The 9,932-nt window shown below is 42.7% G+C and overlaps 2 non-coding genes across 2 annotated transcripts; one reads left to right on the top strand and one right to left on the bottom strand.

Annotated features, from left to right (window-relative positions):
* Positions 1-328: 328 nt before the first annotated feature.
* LOC130963755 (small nucleolar RNA R71) lies at positions 329-436 on the bottom strand. Its single transcript, XR_009079873.1, has one exon. It is a non-coding gene; the product is annotated as a small nucleolar RNA R71 (small nucleolar RNA).
* Positions 437-9,597: 9,161 nt separating this feature from the next.
* LOC130964075 (small nucleolar RNA R71) lies at positions 9,598-9,705 on the top strand. Its single transcript, XR_009080185.1, has one exon. It is a non-coding gene; the product is annotated as a small nucleolar RNA R71 (small nucleolar RNA).
* The last annotated feature ends 227 nt before the right edge of the window (positions 9,706-9,932 follow it).

The following is a 9,932-nucleotide window of genomic DNA, read 5'->3' as shown; positions in this document are numbered from 1 at the left end:
CTATGGGAGAAGCATCTCTATCCCTGCCATTGGAGCAAACAACTTTGAGCTTAAGCCTCAATTAGTTTCTCTAATGCAACAGAATTGCAAGTTCCATGGACTTCCATTGGAAGATCCTCATCAGTTTTTAGCTGAGTTCTTGCAAATCTGTGACACAGTCAAGACTAATGGGGTTGACCCTGAGGTCTACAGACTGATGCTATTCCCTTTTGTTGTAAGAGACAAAGCTAGGACATGGTTGGACTCACAACCTAAAGAAAGCCTGGACTCTTGGGAAAAGCTAGTCAATGCCTTCTTGGCAAAGTTCTTTCCACCTCAAAAATTGAGTAAGCTTAGAGTGGAAGTCCAAACCTTCAGACAGAAGGATGGAGAGTCCCTCTATGAAGCTTGGGAAAGATACAAACAATTAATCAGAAAATGTCCTTCTGACATGCTTTCTGAATGGAGCATCATAGGTATTTTCTATGATGGTCTATCTGAACTATCCAAGATGTCCTTGGATAGCTCTGCTGGAGGATCTCTTCATCTGAAGAAGACGCCTACAGAAGCTCAAGAGCTCATTGAAATGGTTGCAAATAACCAATTCATGTACACTTCTGAAAGGAATCCTGTGAACAATGGGACAAGTCAGAAGAAAGGAGTTCTTGAGATTGATGCTCTGAATGCCATACTGGCTCAGAACAAGATATTGACTCAACAAATCAATTTGATTTCTCAAAGTCTTTCTGGAATGCAAAATGCACCAAGCAGTACTAAGGATGCTTCATCTGAAGAAGAAGCTTATAATCCTGAGAACCCTTCAATGGAAGAGGTAAATTACCTAGGAGAACCCTATGGGAACACCTATAATTCTTCATGGAGAAATCACCCAAATTTCTCATGGAAGAATCAAGAGAGACCTCAACAAGGTTTCAACAACAATAATGGTGGAAGAAACAGGTTTAGCAATGGCAAGCCTTTTCCATCATCCTCTCAGCAACAGACAGAGAACTCTAAGCAGAACCCCTCTGACTTAGCAACCATGGTCTCTAATCTAATCAAGACCACTCAAAGTTTTATGACTAAAACAAGGTCCTCCATTAGGAATTTGGAGGCACAAGTGGGACAGCTGAGTAAGAAAATTACTGGACTCCCTCCTAGTACTCTCCCAAGTAATACAGAAGAAAATCCAAAAGGAGAGTGCAAGGCCATAAACATGGCCGAATCTGGAGAGGAAAGAGAGGAAGTGGACGCCACTGAGGAAGACCTCAATGGGCGTGCACTGACCTCCAATGGGTTCCCTAATGAGGAACCATAGGAATCTGAGGCTCAAAATGAGACCATAGAGATTCCACTGGATTTACTTCTGCCATTCATGAGCTCTGATGAGTATTCTTCCTCTGAAGAGGATGAGTATGTCACTGAAGAACAAGTTGCTAAATACCTTGGAGCAATCATGAAGCTAAATGACAAGTTATTTGGAAATGAGACTTGGGAGGATGAACCCCCTTTGCTCACCAAAGAACTGGATGACTTGTCTAGGCAGAGATTACCTCAAAAGAAACAAGATCCTGGGAAGTTTTCAATACCTTGTACCATAGGCACCATGACCTTCAAGAAGGCTCTGTGTGACTTAGGGTCAAGTGTAAACCTCATGCCTCTCTCTGTAATGGAGAAGCTAGGGATCTTTGAGGTACAAGCTGCAAGAATCTCACTAGAGATGGCAGACAATTCAAAGAAACGAGCTCATGGACTTGTAGAGGATGTTTTGGTGAAGATTGAAGACCATTACATCCCTGCTGATTTCATAGTCCTAGAGACTGGGAAGTGCATGGATGAATCCATCATCCTTGGCAGACCCTTCCTAGCCACAGCAAAGGCTGTAATTGATGTTGATGGAGGTGAACTGATCATTCAAGTGAATGAAAAATCCTATGTGTTTAAGGCTCAAGGATATCCCTCTGTCACCATGGAGAAGAAGCATGAAGAGCTTCTCTCAAATCAGAGTCAAGCAGAGCCCCCACAGTCAAACTCTAAGTTTGGTGTTGGGAGGCCACAACCAAACTCTAAGTTTGGTGTTGAACCCCCATATTCAAACTCTAAGTTTGGTGTTGGGAGGTCCCAACATTGCTCTGAGTATCTGTGAGGCTCCATGAGAGCCCTCTGTCAAGCTACTGACATTAAAGAAGCGCTTGTTGGGAGGCAACCCAATGTTATATTTTATATATTTTCCTTTGTTATTTTATTTTATTTTATAGGTTGATGATCATGAGAAGTCACAAAATCAATTGAAAAAGAAAAAACAGAATGAAAAACAGGAAGAAAAACAGCACACCCTGGAGGAAGAACCCACTGGCGTTTAAACGCCAGTGAGGCTAGCAGTTGGGCGTTTAACGCCCAGTCTGGCACCATTCTGGGCGTTTAACGCCAGAAAGGGGCACCAGACTGGCGTTAAACGCCAGAAAAGGGCAAGAACCTGGCGTTAAACGCCAGGAAGGGGCACCAGCCCGGCGTTTAACGCCAGAATTGGCTCAAAACGTGTTTTTGAATGCCATTTGGTGCAGGGATGACTTTTCCTTGACACCTAAGGATCTGTGGACCCCACAGGATCCCCACCAACCCCACCACCCTCTCTCTTCTTCACCCATTCACCAATCACCTCAATACCTCTTCCCCATAAACCCTTCTTCACTCCTTCATTTTCACACAAACTAAACACCACTTCTCCCCCTCTTTGGCCGAACACAAAGCCATCTCCCTCTCCCCATTTCTTCTTCTTCTACTCTCTTCTTTCTACTTTTGCTCAAGGACGAGCAAACCTTTTAAGTTTGGTGTGGTAAAAGCATTGCTTTTCATTTTTCCATAACCATTTATGGCATCCAAGGCTGGAGAAACCTCTAGAAAGAGGAAAGGGAAGGCAAAAGCTTTCACCTCCGAGTCATGGGAGATGGAGAGATTCATTTCAAGGGTGCATCAAGACCACTTCCATGAAGTTGTGGCCATGAAGAAAGGTCAACTTTGATCAAAGGTTGGACCTAGTCCTCACAGACATTTGTGAAGAGGACACCCAATCGAAGAGAAGTTCAAAAGGGAAGCCGGTCAACTGAGAAGGCATGACCTCAAGCCCATCACTAAGAAAAGGATGGAGCAAACAAGAGACCCCTCTCATCAAGAGATCCCTGAGATGCCTCAAGGGATGCACTTTCCTCCACAAGACTATTGGGAGCAACTAAACACCTCCCTAGGAGAATTGAGTTCCAACATAAGACAACTAAGGGTGGAGCACCAAGAGCATTCCATCCTCCTCCATGAAATTAGAGAAGATCAAAGAATCATGAGAGAGGAGCAAAAAAAACAAGGAAGAGACATTGAGGAGCTCAAGCACTCCATAAGACCTTCAAGAGGAAGAACAAGCCGCCATCACTAAGGTGGACCCGTTCTTTAATCTCCTTGTTCTTTAATTTTCTGTTTTTCGAAATTTTCATGCTTATGTTTGACTATGTTTGTGTCTTATGATCATTAGTGTCTTAGTGTCTATGCCTTAAAGCTATGAATGTCCTATGAATCCATCACCTTTCTTAAATGAAAACTGTTTTTAATCACAAAAGAACAAGAAGTACAGGATTTCAAATTCATCTTTAAAACTAGCTTAATTAGTTTGATGTGGTGACAATACTCTTTGTTTTCTGAATGTATGCTTGAACAGTGCATATGTCTTTTGAATTTGTTGTTCATGAATGTTAAAATTGTTGGCTCTTGAAAGAATGATGAAAAAGGAGACATGTTACTGAGGATCTGAAAAATCATAAAAATGATTCTTGAAGCAAGAAAAAGCAGTGAATACAAAAAAAAAGAAGGAGAAAAACGAAAAAAAAAGGAGAAAGAGAAAAAGAAAGAAAAAAAAAGAAATAAAGTGTGATCCAAGGCAAAAAGAGTGTGCTTAAGAACCCTGGACACCTCTAATTGGGGACTCTAGCAAAGCTGAGTCACAATCTGAAAAGGTTCACCCAATTATGTGTCTATGGCATGTATGTATCCGGTGGTAATACTGGAAGACAGAGTGCTTTGGGCCACGGCCAAGACTCAATAAGTAGCTGTGTTCAAGAATCATCATACTTAACTAGGAGAATCAATAACACTATCTGGATTCTGAGTTCCTAAAGAAGCCAATCATTCTGAATTTCAAAGGATAGAGTGAGATGCCAAAACTGTTCGGAGGCAAAAAGCTACTAGTCCCGCTCATCTAATTTGGAGCTAAGTTTCATTGATAATTTGGAGTCTATAGTATATTCTCTTCTTTTTATCTTATTTGATTTTCAGTTGCTTGGGGACAAGCAACAATTTAAGTTTGGTGTTGTGATGAGCGGATAATTTGTACGCTTTTTGGCATTATTTTTAGTATGTTTTTAGTAGTTTTAGTTGAGTTCTTAGTATATTTTTATTAGTTTTTAGTTAAAATTCACTTTTCTGGACTTTACTATGAGTTTGTGTGTTTTTCTGTGATTTCAGGTATTTTCTGGCTGAAATTGAGGGATATGAGCAAAAATCTGATTCAGAGACTCAAAAGGACTGCAGATGCTGTTGGATTCTGACCTCCCTGCACTCGAAGTGGATTTTCTGGAGCTACAGAAGCCCAATTGGCGCGCTCTCAACTGCGTTGGAAAGTAGACATCCTGGGCTTTCCAGCAATATATGATAGTCCATACTTTGCCCAAGATTTGATGGCCCAAACCGGCGTTCAAAGTCACCTATAGAAATTCCAGCGTTAAACGCCGGAACTGGCACCTAAATGGGAGTTAAACGCCCAAACTGGCACCACAGCTGGCGTTTAACTCCAAGGAGAGTCTCTACACGAAAATGCTTCATTGCTCAGCCCAAGCACACACCATGTGGGCCCGGAAGTGGATTTTTATGTCATTTACTCATCTCTGTACACCTTAGGCTACTAGTTTTCTATAAGTAGGACCTTTTACTATTGTATTTGACATCTTGAGATCTTTGAATCTTTTGATCACTTTAGATCTCTAGATCATCTTTGGACATCTAGTTCTTAGATCATTGGGAGGCTGGCCTCACGGCCATGCCTAGACCTTGTTCTTATGTATTTTCAACGGTGGAGTTTCTACACACCATAGATTAAGGTGTGGAGCTCTGCTGTACCTTGAGTATTAATGCAATTACTATTGTTCTTCTATTCAATTCCGCTTGTTCTTTGTCCAAGATATCACTTGTTCTTCAACTTGATGAATGTGATGATCCGTGACACTCATCACCATTCTCACTCATGAACAAAGTGACTGACAACCACTCTTGTTCTACAAGCATACGAGGCTCTAGTGTTTATCTCTTGGATTCTTTAACCGGAATCTTCGTGGTATAGGCGAGAACTGATGGCGGCATTCAAGAGAATCCGGAAGGTCTAACCTTGTCTGTGGTATTCTGAGTAGGATTCAATGATTGAATGACTGTGACGTGCTTCAAACTCCTGAAGGCGGGGCGTTAGTGACAGACGCAAAAGAATCACTGGATTCTATTCCGGCCTGATTGAGAACTGACAGATGGATAGCCGTGCCGTGACAGGGTGCGTTGAACATTTCCAATGAGAGGATGGGAGGTAGCCACTGACAACGGTGAAACCCTTGCATAAGCTTGCCATGGAAAGGAGTAAGAAAGATTGGATGAAGGCAGTAGGAAAGCAGAGAGACGGAAGGGAAAGCATCTTCATACGCTTGTCTGAAGCTCTCACCAATGATATACATAAGTATCTCTATCTTTATCTTTATGCTTTATTCGTTTATCACTATACCCATTTGAGTCTGCCTGACTGAGATTTACAAGGTGACCATAGCTTGCTTCATACCAACAATCTCCGTGGGATCGACCCTTACTCACGTAAGGTATTACTTGGACGACCCAGTGCACTTGCTGGTTAGTTGTGCGAAGTTGTAGTGATCATGATTTCGCGCACCACTTGAGCTCCTCAATGTCTCTTCCTTGCCTTTGTTGCTCCTCTCTCATGATTCTTTGGTCTTCTCTAATTTCATGGAGGAGGATGGAATGTTCTTGGTGCTCCATACTTAGTTGTCCCATGTTGGAACTCAATTCTCCTAGGGAGGTGTTGATTTGCTCCCAATAGTTTTGTGGAGAAAAGTGCATCCCTTGAGGCATCTCAGGGATTTCATGATGAGTGGGATCTCTTGTTTGCTCCATCCTTTTCTTAGTGATGGGCTTGTCCTCATCAATGAGGATGTCTCCCTCTATGTCAATTCCAACTGAATAACAGAGGTAACAAATGAGATGAGGAAAGGCTAACCTTGCCAAGGTAGAAGACTTGTCCGCCACCTTATAAAGCTCTTGGGCTATAACCTCATGAACTTCTACTTCCTCTCCAATCATAATGCTATGAATCATGATGGCCCGGTCTATAGTAACTTCGGACCGGTTGCTAGTGGGAATAATTGAGCGTTGGATAAACTCCAACCATCCCCTAGCCACAGGCTTGAGGTCATGCCTTCTCAGTTGAACCGGCTTCCCTCTTGAATCTCTCTTCCATTGAGCGCCCTCTTCACAAATGTCTATGAGGACTTGGTCCAACCTTTGATCAAAGTTGACCCTTCTAGTGTAAGGGTGTTCATCTCCTTGCATCATGGGCAAGTTGAATGCCAACCTTACATTTTCCAGACTAAAATCTAAGCATTTCCCCCGAACCATTGTAAGCCAATTCTTTGGGTTCGGGTTCACACTTTGATCATGGTTCTTGGTGATCCATGCATTGGCATAGAACTCTTGAACCATTAAGATTCTGACTTGTTGAATGGGGTTGGTAAGAACTTCCCAACCTCTTCTTCAGATCTCATGTCAGATCTCCGGATATTCACTCTTTTTGAGTTTGAAAGGGACCTCAGGGATCACCTTCTTCATGGCCACAACTTCATAGAAGTGGTCTTGATGCACCCTTGAGATGAATCTCTCCATCTCCCATGACTCGGAGGAGGAGGCTTTTGCCTTCCCTTTCCTCTTTCTAGAGGTTTCTTCGGCCTTAGATGCCATAAATGGTTATGGAAAAATAAAAGCAATGCTTTTACCATACCAAACTTAGAGGGTTTGCTCGTCCTCGATCAAAAGAAGAAAGAAGAGAGTAGAAGAAGAAGAAATGGAGGAGATGGAGATGGCTTTGTGGTTCGGCCAAAGGGAGAGAAGTAGTGTTTAGGTTGTGTGAAAATGAGGTGGTGAAGATGGGTTTATATAGGAGTGGAGAGGGGCTGTATGGTTCGGTCATTTATGGGTGGGTTTGGGAGGGAAAGTGGTTTGAATTTGAATGGTGAGGTAGGTGGGGTTTTATGAAGGATGGATGTGAGTGGTGAAGAGAATGGTGGGATTTGATAGGTGAGGGGTTTTTGGGGAAGAGGTATTGAGGTGATTGGTGAATGGGTAAAGAAGAGAGAGAGAGTGGTGGGGTAGGTGAGGATCCTGTGGGGTCCACAGATCCTGAGGTGTCAAGGATAATTCATCCCTGCACCAAGTGGCGAGCAAAAATGCTCATTATGCCAATCCTGGTTTTAAACGCCGGGCTGGTGCCCATTTCTGGCGTTTAACGCCAGCTTGATGCCCATTCCTGGCGTTAAATGCTAGTCTAGTGCCCCTTTCTGGCGTTAAACGCTCAGAATGGTGCCAGACTGGGCGTTAAACGCCCATTTGCTGCCCTTACTGGCGTTTAAACGCCAGTAAGGTTTTCCTCCAGGGTGTGCTGTTTTTCTTTCTATTTTTCATTCTATTTTTGCTTTTTCAATTGATTTTGTGACTTCCCATGATCATCAACCTACAGAAAACATAAAATAACAAAGGAAAATAGATAAATATAACATTGGGTTGCCTCCTAACAAGCGCTTCTTTAATGTCAGTAGCTTGACAGTGGGCTCTCATGGAGCCTCACAGATGTTCAGAGCAAAGCTGGAACCTCCCAACACCAAACTTAGAGTTTGAATATGGGGGTTCAACACCAAACTTAGAAGTTGGTTGTGGCCTCCCAACACCAAACTTAGAGTTTGACTGTGGGGGCTCTGTTTGACTCTGTTTTGAGAGAAGCTTTTCATGCTTCCTCTCCATGGTTACAGAGGGATATCCTTGAGCCTTAAACACAAGGGATCCTTCATTCACTTGAATGATCAATTCTCCTCTGTCAACATCAATCACAGCCTTTGCTGTGGCTAGGAAGGGTCTGCCAAGGATGATGGATTCATCCATGCACTTCCCAGTCTCTAGGACTATGAAATCAGCAGGGATGTAATGGTCTTCAATCTTTACCAGAACATCCTCTACAAGTCCATAAGCTTGTTTTCTTGAATTGTCTGCCATCTCTAGTGAGATTCGTGCAGCTTGTACCTCAAAGATCTCTAGCTTCTCCATTACAGAGAGAGGAATGAGGTTTATGCTTAACCCTAGGTCACACAGAGCCTTCTCGAAGGTCATGGTGCCTAATGTACAAGGTACTGAAAACTTCCCAGGGTCCTGTCTCTTTTGAGGTTATCTCTGCCTAGTTAAGTCATCCAGTTCTTTGGTGAGCAAAGGGGGTTTATCCTCCCAAGTCTCATTACCGAATAACTTGTCATTTAGCTTCATGATTGCTCCAAGGTACTTAACAACTTGCTCTTCATTGACATCTTCGTCCTCTTCAGAGGAAGAATACTCATCAGAGCTCATGAATGGCAGAAGTAATTCCAATGGAAACTCTATGGTCTCAGTGTGAGCCTCAGATTCCCATGGTTCCTCATTAGGGAACTCATTGGAGGCCAGTGGACGTCCATTGAGGTCTTCCTCAGTGGCGATCACAGCTTCTTCCTCCTCTCCAATTTCGGCCATGTTGATGGCCTTACATTCTCCTTTTGGATTCTCTTCTGTATTGCTTGGAAGAGTACTAGGAGGGAGTTCAGTAACTTTCTTACTCAGCTGACCCACTTGTGCCTCCAAGTTTCTAATGGAGGACCTTGTTTCAGTCATGAAACTTTGAGTGGTTTTGATTAGATCAGAGACCATGGTTGCTAAGTCAGAGTGGTTCTGCTTAGAATTCTCTGTCTGTTGTTGAGAAGATGATGAAAAAGGCTTGCCATTGCCAAACCTGTTTCTTCCACCATTATTGTTGTTGAAACCTTGTTGAGGTCTCTGTGGATCCTTCCATGAGAGATTTGGATGATTTCTCCATGAAGAATTATAGGTGTTTCCATAGGGTTCTCCCATGTAATTCACCTCTTCCATTGAAGGGTTCTCAGGATCATAAGCTTCTTCTTCAGATGAAGCGTCCTTAGTACTGCCTGGTGCAGCTTGCATTTCAGATAGACTTTGAAAAATCATATTGACTTGCTGAGTTAATATTTTATTCTGAGCCAATATGGCATTCAGAGTATCAATCTCAAGAACTCCTTTCTTCTGATTCGTCCCATTGTTCACAGGATTCCTTTCAGAAGTGTACATGAATTGGTTATTTGCAACCATTTCAATGAGTTCTTGAGCTTCTGCAGGCGTCTTCTTCAGATGAAGAGATCCTCCAGCAGAGCTGTCCAGTGACATCTTGGACAGTTCAGACAAACCATCATAGAATATACCTATGATGCTCCATTCAGAAAGCATGTCAGAAGGACACTTTCTGATCAATTGTTTGTATCTTTCCCAAGCTTCATAGAGGGATTCACCTTCCTTCTGTCTGAAGGTTTGGACTTCCACTCTAAGCTTACTGAATTTTTGAGGTGGAAAGAACTTTGCCAAGAAGGCATTGACTAGCTTTTCCCAAGAGTTCAGGCTTTCTTTAGGTTGTGAGTCCAACCATATCCTAGCTCTGTCTCTTACAGTAAAAGGGAATAGCATAAGTCTGTAGACCTCAGGGTTAACCCCATTAGTCTTGACAGTGTCACAGATTTGCAAGAACTCAGCTAAAAACTTATGAGAATCTTACAATGGAA

Source organism: Arachis stenosperma, chromosome 2 (genome assembly GCF_014773155.1).
Source record: "Arachis stenosperma cultivar V10309 chromosome 2, arast.V10309.gnm1.PFL2, whole genome shotgun sequence".
NCBI classification, from domain to species: Eukaryota; Viridiplantae; Streptophyta; class Magnoliopsida; order Fabales; family Fabaceae; genus Arachis; species Arachis stenosperma.
This window is presented reverse-complemented; position numbering and strand designations above follow the sequence as displayed.